Source organism: Lithobates pipiens, unplaced genomic scaffold (assembly GCF_037356315.1).
Source record: "Lithobates pipiens isolate NorthernLeopardFrog02 unplaced genomic scaffold, aLitPip1_a1.2 Scaffold_19, whole genome shotgun sequence".
Classification (NCBI taxonomy): Eukaryota; Metazoa; Chordata; class Amphibia; order Anura; family Ranidae; genus Lithobates; species Lithobates pipiens.
The window spans coordinates 491,688,995-491,701,367 of record NW_027507764.1 but is presented as its reverse complement, the minus strand read 5'-3'; the positions used below and the strand labels follow the sequence as shown (position 1 = coordinate 491,701,367).

General features: G+C 44.7%; 1 pseudogene; it reads right to left on the bottom strand.

The window, feature by feature from the left end:
• Positions 1 to 7,203: 7,203 nt before the first annotated feature.
• Positions 7,204 to 7,326, bottom strand: LOC143999753 (U2 spliceosomal RNA; annotated as a pseudogene).
• Positions 7,327 to 12,373: the final 5,047 nt, after the last annotated feature.

Below are 12,373 nucleotides of genomic sequence, written 5' to 3'. Positions count from 1 at the left end.
GCTAATAGCCGGCGCTTTCAGAGTGAAAGCAGTCTAATGCCGTGTACACACGGCCAGACTTTTTGACAGCAAAGGTCCGACGGAATGAATTCGACCGTATGTGGGCTTCATCGGACATTTGTTGTCGAAAAATCAGACGGACTTTAGATTTAGAACATGTTTCAAATTTTTCTGACGGTCGAAAAATCCGTTCGTGTGTATGCTAGTCCGACAGGCGAAAACCGATGCTAGGGCAGCTATTGGCTACTGGCTATGAACTTCCTTATTGTAGTCCGGTCGTACGTCATCACGTTCGAATCCGTCGGACTTTGGTGTGATTGTTTGTGGCCAAGTCTGTTCGTTCACAAAGTCCGCCAGAAGTCCGCAGAAAGCCCGTCGGGAAGACCGTCGGACCTAGTCTGCCGGAAAGTCTGGTCGCGTGTACACAGCATTAGTGGTATCTTCTAAAATCTGCATTGGTACCTGCCCCCCATGGCAGTACTTAACCACCATTTTTTAAAAAAAACTATAACTTGGTGGTCTTGAAAAAGGGCAAAAAAAAATTACTACATTTCACTCCCACAGACCTCAGGCACCTCTCTCTTCTTTATTTTATGAAATATAACCAGATTTTTTTCTTAACTATATAATATCACCTGGCAAAAACTCAAGACACAACTCAGGTAATTCTAAACAGCATCCTCTTGCTGTATTAATTAGGAATGGTATCTGGGGCGGTTCCTCTGAGACTCATGATATCTAGTTTATTCTGAGCTGTATGTCATTTTTTTCCCTATTCAACACTTTCCCAGGGATTCAGTAATATTTTACTATTCATGTCCATGATTTTCTCGATAAAAAAAATGTAGTTTAATGATCTTCAATAATTGCTTATAGACTTACTGAATGCAGAATCATTTAGTATATTAATTAATAACTGTTCAACTGACTAGCTAGATTTGTTATAAGCAAACAAGTTCTTAGTCCCAAAACAACCCTCTTCAAAAAGAGAAAAAAAAGGACTTTTGGATAAAGCCATTTGTAAGTAGATGCCCCACCCAACAAATGTGTAAAGCCCAATTCCAGGTTCAAATAAAACCATTTAATCCCCACAACACTCTGTAGACCTCGCTACTGTTTTATTCCTCTGTGTACCTGGAAATCTTATTCAAAGTGTCAGTCACATGACTTTTGCAGTCCTTGCTGTCTCCCATCCAGCCTGTACGGAATGCAAATGCCACACTGCAGTGTCTTGTGCTACTACCCTGTTTCCCCTAAAATAAGACCTAGCATGAGTATCGGTGATGGCTGCAATATAAGCCCTACCCCCCAAATAAACCCCATCCTCTTTCCCCAAAAATAAGCCCTACCCTGAGAATAAGACATAGAAGGACTTTAACTAGGGCTTATTTGGGGGGTAGGGCTTATATTGCAGCCATCGTCGACAATCACGCTAGGTCTTATTTTAGGGGAAACAGGGTACTAGTAACGGAAAGCCGACTGCAAGATTATTCAGAGGGCTATAGGAAGTGTGGCTATGACTGCCTGAGAACCAGGGAGGGTTTGTTGCGCTGGATCCTGCAACTGGAGTGGCAGCTACTGAATAGAAGACAGATTTCATGGCAGGCAGAAGGTAAAAGGGACTGTTGAAATGCAAGTTGCTACTCTGCTATCAAGAAAATTGAAATTATTTGAAGGAGCTGAATCTGAAGTTGGGCTCTGAACCCTTATTTGCGTTGCATGCAAATAGGCTTCTACATTTGGAGAAGGTCATTTGAATAAGCTTACTAGGCAGCACTGCCAGAATTCGCCCTGTGTGCACTCAAGCGAAGTCACTTCTAATTCATGTTGAACTTCTCTAATTAGAATGGTCACAGAAAAATGTAACAGAAAGATTTTAAAGTAATTGCCTTTTGGCCTTTTGGCAAAGATCTAGTGTCTGAGCCTTTAGGTTAGGAAGTAGGGGACCAGTTATCCAGTTATTCTCGGCCTTGCTGTGTATTCCAAGCACCACTTGCTGCTATTGGGGATGACAATCCCCTATATCACATGGCTACGAATGCCTTGCCTCACCTTGCAGTGTTGCAGAGGTTTTTCTCTTGCTGAAGGATGGTGAATCCTCCAGAGGTTACAAATACAGGCTGAGCAGTGAAGGGCGATGATGTGTATTGTACCATAGCCAAAAGAAAGCTATCAAGGATCTGCTCTAAATGGAATGCTCAGTCCTTCCTCTCAAATGGCTTTATTGATGTAACCTTTAAATTGGGATTTGCAGACCTGTCTACAACTGTACGAAGGCAGCTAGAGAAGGCTGGATCTTCAGAGCTGCAAAGAACTGAGCTCCTGGTGAACTAATCTAAATAGTGAATCGTACACACGTAAAACCCGCTTGTGCCAGAAAAAGACAGGAAAGTATTTTTGATGCAATATTGTGAGCTGATGTCCAACAGAGGGAAATTGACCAATGTGTCTGGGACTTTTAATTGCATGCAAAAATTCTGATTTAAGATTAAGAATGACACAGGTGGCATTGGAGGCACTTGTCTACTCTGCATGCCTTCACTCTGGACAGTAATCAGGGTTATCTGTGATACCCCAGATAACCAGTGTTCTGCCATGCCTGTTTCTCTTTTGGGAATTCAAACACCTGTAGCCCTCTGTTTCTAAAAATGGGGCTATACTGTAAATGTAGATTTTGGCTGAGCTGTAAACAGCTCAGTTTGATTGTACATAGTTTATTTGGTTGTGTTCTAAACTTGACTGGGTTGCGCATTTCCCACTGTTGCTAGTAGGTGTCACTGGTACCACGGGACAGTGTGGGAATTACAACTAGGTTGAGTTGTAATGAATATTCTTTTTCCGGAAACAGACCAGTAGGAGGTTCCTGGCCGCTGTGCATTCTGGAAGGGGTATTTATTGGACAGATGCCACGTGCTCTAGTTAGTCCTCACCTCGTGGCCCTTCTGGCCTGAGGCTACATTGCTGCAAGCTCTGCAAATAGGCCCAGAAGCCTGTCTGGGGCCTATTACTACTGAGGTGGTCCTAGGCTGTCTTGCCTGTTTGGAAGAAGCCGAGCCAAGCTGAGGAGGACCCTTGCTGGAGAGAGCCAGGATGAAGGCTGGTCTCTCAGAAAGGCCTGGCAACTTGGAGGATGCACCTACATCTGACTACCCTTACAGTACCCAGGTCAGCTTAAAGGTTCTGGTACTGTCAAGCTGTTCTACAATCTAATCAAGGTAATACGCTCTTGGCTGCTAAGTCTGTGAGAGAGGCTTATCCAGACATCTTACATCTTAGTTGCATAGTTAGTAAGATTGAATCCGTCAAGGAGGTTAATGATAAGTGAGTCAGGTGATGAATGTCTGAAAGAGGAGTATGTTCTTTGTGTGGAGAATTGAGAAGAAACAGATATGTTATTTTAAGAGTGCGATTGAATGTGGAAATGGCTTAAAGCAGAACTTCACCCAAAAATTTTGGAAATTTTTTAGGGGGGAACCTGGTTTTTACAGATACCTGCTCCCCACTTCTGGTTGGACTAGACGCATTTTGGCCCCTCCTCCTTCCCCTGCAGGCCTCTGGGACGTGAAAGAAAGCTGCAGGACCAATCAAATAGCGCAGCACAGCTAGAGACCGCTCAGTGAGCAGCCGGTTGTGAAACCGCAAGCAGTCACAACTGGCTGTCCACAGTTAAAATGCCGGCTCCAGAGACCAAAGCCCAGTGAAGAAACCATCCGGGTGAGGACATCGCTGGATCCTGGGATAGGTGAGTGTCCTATTATTAAAGGTCAGCAGCTACAGTTTTTGTAGCTGCTGATTTAAAATTTTTGAAAAAATGACTGGACAACCACTATAAATTGAACACTAAATCCTTATGGAAAGGATGAGAGAAAGTGCAGTGTAAATGAGTGTTAGAAGCAGGACAGATGTCTGAATCGATGAAAAAGCGTGTGATTGTGTTATTGAACAAAACAGAGAACAGGATGAATCTAAAAAATTGGAAACCAATATCTCTGCTTAACACAGATTACAAATTGATTGCTAAGGTAATGACAGATTGGTTAAGGGATGTATTGGATACAATGGTGTGTCAGGAGCAAGTATGTGCCATGCCTGGGAGGATGATTGCAAAGACTTTGACTGTTTTCTCTCCCTACAATCTCACAACACATGCAAATTCACCAGTCGCGATGTTAGCCATGGACTTCAAGAAGGTGTATGACAGGGTTTTGATGGGTTTATGTTTGAAGTGTTGGAATGAATAGAGGTGCCTGATATGATGATTGGTTGGACTAAATGTGTGTATGGAGATATAAGTAGAGTGGAGTACAGGTGAATGGATGGTTTTCCAATGGGGTGGAGATTAATTCAGGGGTGAGACAGGGGTTTCCTCTGTCTCCAGTGTTGTTTGTGTGTGTGATTGATCCATTGTTATAAATATTGAAGAATCTTTAGTTAGTTAGAGGAGTGGGTATGCTGAGAGGTGGGGGGGGGGGGGGGGAAATCTCTGAGCATATTCGGGAATATGGATGACATGAGTGTGGTGTGGTGGGGTTGGAAAAAGTGAAATTATTGATTGTGTCATGGACACCCTGCACATAGCGCTGCAACTGGTCACAGGCACACAGATTCACAGAGACGTGGTCCAGCTAACAGGCATCCAGCGGTGAACAGACTGCACCAGTGCACGTGTGCAGATCACGAAGAGTGCACAGTGACGCTGCCTTTGTGTCCAGTTGCCTTTAAAGGGGTCTCCTGTTGCATGGATCCTTTGCTGTTTGATCTGCAGCTTACCCTGTGACCTGATTCTGAACCCGTATCTGATCCAGTAATTACCCTGCTTCCTGACCTTGCTGCTGTCTCTGGTCCTGACCTTTGGCTTGCCTTGACTCTGCTTTGTTTACCTGTCTGCCTGATCTTCTGTTACCAACCCTGCCTGAACTTTGACCATTTGCAGCCTGCTACTTCTGACTGATTGATCCACTGTGCATTATCTGGCTAGTCTGACCTTGCTCCTGCCTGCTGTCTTGCATCCGTGTGCATCTGCATCTGCTGCCCCTCAGCGCACCTGCATCCGCTTACCTGCATCCACAGCAATCAAGTCTGTTCCTGTCTCTGTCAGCTGACATCATCTCCAGCCATGTGAATCCTGCAGGCACTCATACCTCACTGCGCTCCGACTGTCACTGTCCCAACTCCAGTGATCCCGGGAACCAGGGCCATATGAGAGGTCTCCCTCTGCATGTCAGGCTCACCTCCAAGGTACATGTCAGATTGGCATTTGAGATGGGGTTGTGTTAGTGGACAGCGTGTGATGGAGAAATTTGAGTTCTTGGGGTAAAACCCTATATGGGCAGAAGAGTTGGAAAGATGTTCTAGAAAATAGAGGAAAGGTTAAACCTTTGGTCACTGCAGACTTTATTTTTGGTAGGCAAATCATTCATTATAAAATCCGTTATAATCCCAATTTTGCTATTTTTGTTTTATGTCTTTCAAGCACCCAATTGAATTTTAAAGCTTATAATTAAGACTTGTTTTTCATTTTTTTGGTCTTCAAAAATGATAAAACTGAAACAGCAAAAGGTTGTGAAGAAAAGATAAAAGGGGGTAAGAATGTTGTGTGTATTGAAAAGTTTTTGTGTGTGAAGTATGTGATCTTTTTGGTGAGATTGAGTACGAAAGAGTATCTAGAGACGTGTATGATGAGGTATGTAGCAGTGCACTGAGAAATTGTGGTTTTGGGTGGCCGACCCTAATGCTGCGTACACACGACTGGACTTTTCGGTGGACTTGGTTCGACGGACAATCCGACGGACTTTGCAGCTGAGGTCCGCCGGACTTTCAAACGAACGGACTTGGCCACACACGATCACTCCAAAAGTCAGACGGATTTGAACGTGATGACGTAGAATAAGGAAGTTCATAGCCAGTAGCCAATAGCTGCTCTAGTGTCGGTTTTTGTCCGTCAGACTAGCACACAGACGACTGGATTTTTAGACCAGACTCAAGTCCATCGAAAAGATTTGAAGCAAGTTTTATTTCTAGGTCCGTCTGACTTTTGGGAAAAAAAGTCAGCTGGAGCCCACACACGATAGAATTGCCTGACGGATTCCAGTCTGCCGGACCATGTCCGTCAAAGTCCGGTCGTGTGTACGCAGCATTAAGTGTCCAGTGTGCTTAAGGCTCCATGCACATTATGCTTAAAAAAACATTGGTTCTCTTGGGAGTAAAAAACACTCATAAAGAGCATTTTTTGTATGAAATTTAGACTAGTTCAGGAGAGTTAAAAAAAAATTCTCCCAGTAAGCTCCAATCAGAAACACGAATCAGAAGAGTTTTTTTCCCCTGCCTTTAGACGTTGAGCTTAAAATATGCCTGTAATCATCCTAATGTGCATGGAAACATAGGATAACATTGAGCTGCTTCTACAGGCAAAACACAAAACTGTAGAAGCAACGTTTTTTAAGGCAGTGTGTCAGTGCCTTAATGCACCCTGATTCTTTGTGCATTTTGATATAGATATAGATTTTTTTTTAGTTTTATCAGTGGTGGTGCAAAAAACCTATAACGAAAACCTGTAAGTGTACAAAAAACGTGCATGATGTGAACGCACACAAAAAAGTGCACTTAAGGGTGTGCTTTTGTCCACCCCCTGAAGGGGTAGGAGTAACAGTCTGACTCCCCAGGGCGCAAGGGACATAGGTTTACATGGTCTGCCTAGCCAAAAGGCCTGGCAGACCCTGTTCTTCTGGGACAGCCAAAGCCATCCCCGAATATTAAGTCAGGGGAGGAAAGAACCAGAGGGCCACACATCCTCTCCCTAGACATCAGGGTAAGCCCAAGGACTCACACCCTTCATCCAGTGAAAAAAAAATACAAAAAAGTGAAAGTGACAAACGTGGGAGAAAAATAAATACTAAAAATAAAAAGTGGGCGTGCCCAAATTGTGCATTGGCCTAGGCCCTGAGGCCTGGTAAGCAAAAATTGTCCCCAGACTTAGCCAAAAGGCCAGGCCCTAAAAGGCACAGTGCAGAAAAAGCTTTAGTGAATGTGATCATGTGCCTTTTCCCACCGTGGGGTCCCCCACCCAAGTGTTACTAAGATCCCCCCTAGGGCGACCACTCCCAGGGAGCACAGACAACGTGGACCCTCTGCCTTCCCAGCCCATGGCCAGGCGCTCTGGTTTCAGTTCCTGCATTGACTAACCTTCCAGGTCCCCATCACTCCAGTGGATTTGCATAGCCACCACCCCAACTTAGGTCAGATCAGGATAGTAGCACAGCGCCTCTACTGGATCACTGATAAGAACAGATACTACACTTGATCTTAGCCAAAAGGGCGAGAAGCAATTTTGAGTGATTTGCCAAGGGAGGAATGGTGTGATATGAAGAAGGTTTTGAATATATTGGACAAGAGAGCGATTGTAGGACAGATTGGGGATTTGAGTGATAGAGGACACATGAACACATGGAAGGTGGGGAATGAGAGGGATTTAATGAATTGACATAAACACATTTCTTGATTGGTGACACAGAGATGCCTGCCTGCCAAAGAGTTCCAAAGGAGGAGGGGACTTGTAGTGAGGTATGTATTAGATAAATATGTAGGGCTAGAGAGGGTGGGGAACATATGAAGTGGAAATGTGGTGTATGCTAGGAAGTTGTGACAGGGTTTAAGGAATTTGAGAGACGGGCTGATTGGAGTACAGAATGTGTCATTTCGAATAGTAGTGTGTGGTTGTGAGGAGCTAGAGAAAAAGAAAGCAAGATTGGTATGGCTGTTAATAGGTGATATGAAAGAACATCTTTAGGATGTGTTTAAAAAAGAAATGATTGAGATGGATGAGTGTGTGTCCATGGTCCAGGAAAGATTCTTTTTGTATGTCACCTGTAATATGGAAAAATTGGGGAAAGTGGTGGCAATGTATTTGTGGCAAGCATCCAACTGGAAATCTTGGGGTTAATGTGGGTGCAGGGGCGGATCCGGGGGGGCAACAAGGCAATTGCCCCCTCTGAGAATGCGGGTGGCTCTGTGGGTGACAGCGCGAGCGGCGGTCGGGTGGCTCCGCGGGTGATCGGGCGTGCGGCTCCGCGGGTGACAGCTCGCGGGCGGTTCCACGGGTGTCGTTCCAGGCAGGCGGCTCCATGGGTGACAGCGAGGGTGGGCTCAGTGTTTGAGCAGGGTAGCAGGGAGATGGCATCATCTCTCACTGCCCTGCATCTCTGTAGTTCCGCCCTCACTGTGCGGGAAGCAGTGGGCAGCAGAGAGATTACATTATCTCTCTGCTGCCTAATTTCACTCTGGGAACAATCCGCAACGTGTGGCAGGCTACGTGGCAAGGGACAATCCGCAACGTGTGGCAGGCTACGTGGCAAGTGACAATCAGCAATGTGTTGCAGGTGACGTGGCAAGTGACAATCCGCAATGTGTGGCAGGCTACGTGGCAATCCGCATCTGGTGGCAGGAGACATGCAAGTGACAATCTGCAATGTGTGGCAGGTGACGTGGCAAGTGACAATCTGCAATGTCTGGCAGGCTACGTGGCAAGTGGCAATCCACAATGTGTGGCAGGTAACGTGGCAAGTGACAATCCACAATGTGTGGCAGGTGACGTGGCAATCCGTAATGTGTGGCAGGTAACGTGGCAAGTAACAATCCACATTTGGTGACAAGTGTTGTGGCAAGTGACAACCTCAGGGCTCCCACTGATTCTGCATTATGGTGAGTTGAACCATTTATATTAATATTACAATGTAATAATAGAAATAATGCGCTTCAATCATCCTGACACCATAACAACTATGGTGCCATGATGATTGAAGCGCCAATACCAGCCATTTCCCTGATAAATTGCCCCCAAAAAAACATATTTTCTAGCAGTGCCCCTCCCGAGACTAGACTCTGGATCCGCCCCTGTGTGGGTGTATAACCCAAATGCATATATTAGTGTATGACATGATACACTGACAAGTTTAAGATATAAAGCGCCTTTATTTGGTACAGAGTTTTTTGTTTTTCTTTTTCAGGGATATACAAGACCTAAAATGATAGTATGCCAGATTGCTTACTATATCAATTGTCTTTTTTGCAAATTCTGTATATTTTTCAAAAAAAATAAAAAATGTTTTCCTTTGCAGGAACAGCTGGAAAGGGAGAGGATTGAAGGAACAGTTTTTGTTAAAGGGAAAGTGGCTTCAGGGCAAGAATTGGGGGATGGCTATTTTATTTTGATTTGTGGATTTAGGATGTGTGTCATGCGGAAAATTGTGGTGTACTTTTTCTGAAAATTCGATTATAATTTTTTTTTTTGTAAATATGAAATTTTCTAATAAGAACAGATTTTTAAAAAAAATGTTTTTTCATTGAGCAGTAGGAATCCTCTGCCATCATTCGGGACCTATGGTTGGGATGGCTGGCTGTCTAGTGCTGTTGCTGGTATGATGGGGGTCCTGAGGGGAACAGAAACCTGGGGCAGTAATTCTCTACTGGAGGAACCCAAGGGGCCTAGTGCCTCCAGATTTAACCATGTTACCTTGTCATGCGCTCTCTGGGAAGGGCAAAGTAACACTATGAGCTTGGAATTTCACTGTGTGAAATTGTGCTAGGCCATGACTCCTTAGCTTTTTTCTGTTCTACGTCCTTTGGACTAGGTCTTTTGGCCAAAACAGGGACATTTTTGTTACCAGGCTGTCAGGCCTAGCCAGTGAACTTGACTTTTTGATTTTTGCTCTCCATGTGTGCCACCCGGCTCTTGTGTATGTGTTCCTTTTTCACTCAGATGGTAGGATGTGGGTCTTTGGGTCTATCCTGAAGCCCAGGGGGAGGATGTGTGACCATTAGGTTCTATCCTCCCCTGCCTTGGGGGACTCTCTTCAAGAGATACTCCCACCCAGTACTCATTGGTTGGCTTTGGCTGACAATAAGGTGTTGGGTCTTTTGGCTAGGTGGACCTGGGTGTGCCTTACCTCTATTAGGAATCCTGCACTACGAGGAGTCAGGGAGGGGTCCTTCCTCTTTAGAAGGGGACTGTTTGTCATACCCTTGTGCCTTGTGCACTTTTTGTGTGTGTGTGTGTGTTACACACACACTTTTTTGGTTTACTTCGGTATTTTATTTTGTACACGGCAAAACAAAAAAGATGGTAAAGTACACTGCCATATCTCAGTCATTGAAACATGTCCAATAAAAGGTCAATCCACTCAGCAAAGCTTTTTTATGCCTCTTGGGCACTCTAGTGGTGAGAATTCTTGGATTTGCTATTTATTTTTAATGCAGAAGTGTGACGCAGGAGACATGAGAATGCCTCAAACTTCACAGTGACCAGGAACAGAGACAGAAGCTATGGAAGGGAGATATTGTTGTGGAAAATTCCATGTGTAAACCAGTGCATTCGTCTGCATTCCAGACTCAACCACCAACTAAAATATATTCGGCTGCACTGAGTCTTTAGGCTGTAGCACAGTTTGCCTAAACACAGACCAAAATGTATTCATATTTGGGCAGCCACCATGTGTGAATTTGATACACAATTTGGGACCCAAAAAACAGTCCAGTTAGGATTCTATTACACAACATAAAAGTGTGTATGCTTTTATAGAACAATATTTATAGTGTTTGGGTCAGTCACCTCCTTATATGAGACTGAACACCCTCTACTATGTATAAATAATGCCCAAACAGCCACTTTTTAATACATAAAGGGGTGGATTTACTAAAGGCAAATAGACTGCATCATGCAGTTGTATTCATTTTCCAAAGAGGTTTGTAAATGTTGTAAAGCTTTGATGATTTCCATCATCTAATCAGGTGCAAGTAAAAATTTTTTTTTTTTATTTTCCTTGCACCTTATTGTACCTCTTTACAAAGCAAAGCTTTACTACATTTACTAAGGAAATGAGTGCAACTGTATTTGCAATGTCTATTTGCCTTTAGTAAATCCACCCTTTTGTATCTTGTTATAAAACAAATTGGTTTCTGTTAAAATATTCAAGCTACCATTGTTTATCGGCTTTGAGCGTCCTTGGTTGCAATTGAGCCTTTCTATGTGTCTCTGGATAGCTGGGCCAAGTTGTTAAGCTGCAGTGCATACAGTATGTAGCCTGAAGGCTGCTGTAGGTACTGATAGGATGACTAGAATAGCAAGGTCAGACTCAGAGACCTAAAGTATGCCCCCCCCGCCCACCCCCCACCACTTGCTCCTTTAACCACTTCAATACCAGGCCCTTAGACACCTTCCTGCCCAAGCCAAATTTCAGCTTTCAGCGCTGTCCCAATTTGAATGACAATTGCGCAGTCATACAACACTGTACCCGAAACAATTTTTTTTATCATTTTTTCCCACAAATAGAGCTTTATTTTGGTGTATTTGATCACCTCTGCGTTTTTTTTTTTGCGCAACAAATAAAAAAAATGTGAAAAATGAATGTGTTTTTCTTTGTTTCTGTTATTTTTTTGTAAATAAGTTAATTTTCTTCTTCATGACGGGCATTGATATGGTTGCACTGATGGGCACTGATATGGCTGCACTGACGGACACTGATAAGGTGGCACTGATGGGCACCGATGAGGTGGCACCAATGAGGTGGCACTGATGAAGTGGCACTAACTGGAACTGATAGGCGGCACTGATAGGTGGGACTGGTATGCGGCACTGATGGCACTCATAGGTGGCACTTATGGGCACTCGTAGGTGGCACTGATGGGCACTCATAGACGTAATTGATGGGCACTCATAGGTGGCACTGATGGGTACTTATGGGTGGCACTGATAGGTGGCATGGATGGGCACTGATAGGTTGGCACTGATGGGCACGAATGGGCACTGATAGGTGGCACTGATGGACACTGATGGGTGGCACTAATGACACTGATGGGCGGAATTGCTGGGCATCCCTGTTTTGTAATGTGCCACAGAGGTGCCAGTCAGTGCCCATTTGTGAGCACTGATTGCCATATTTTGGGCATATTTTGTCACATGTGGATAGCCATGGGGGATGTACCTGGCCATCCACATGCTGCAGGCTTCCCTGATGGTCCTGGGGGCTTCCCTGGTGGTCTAGTGTGGGCATCTGAGGGGGGCTGCACTGATAAACAATCAGCGCAGACCCCCCTGTCAGAAGAGCCACTGATCGGCTCTCCTCTATTCGCATCTGTCAGACGCGAGTGAGAAAAAGGCGATCAACGGCTCTCCCTGTTTACAACGTGATCAGCCGTGATTGGACACGGCTGATCACGTGGTAAAGAGCCTCCGCTGGAGGCTCTTTACCGAGATCGGTGTAGCGGTGTGTCAGAGTGACACAACGCACCAATCGCCGCGATGCACGCCCCTAAGGGAGCGCGGTGGCTGTTATCCTAAAGAATATCATATGACGCCCAGTCAGGATAATTGAACCACTGC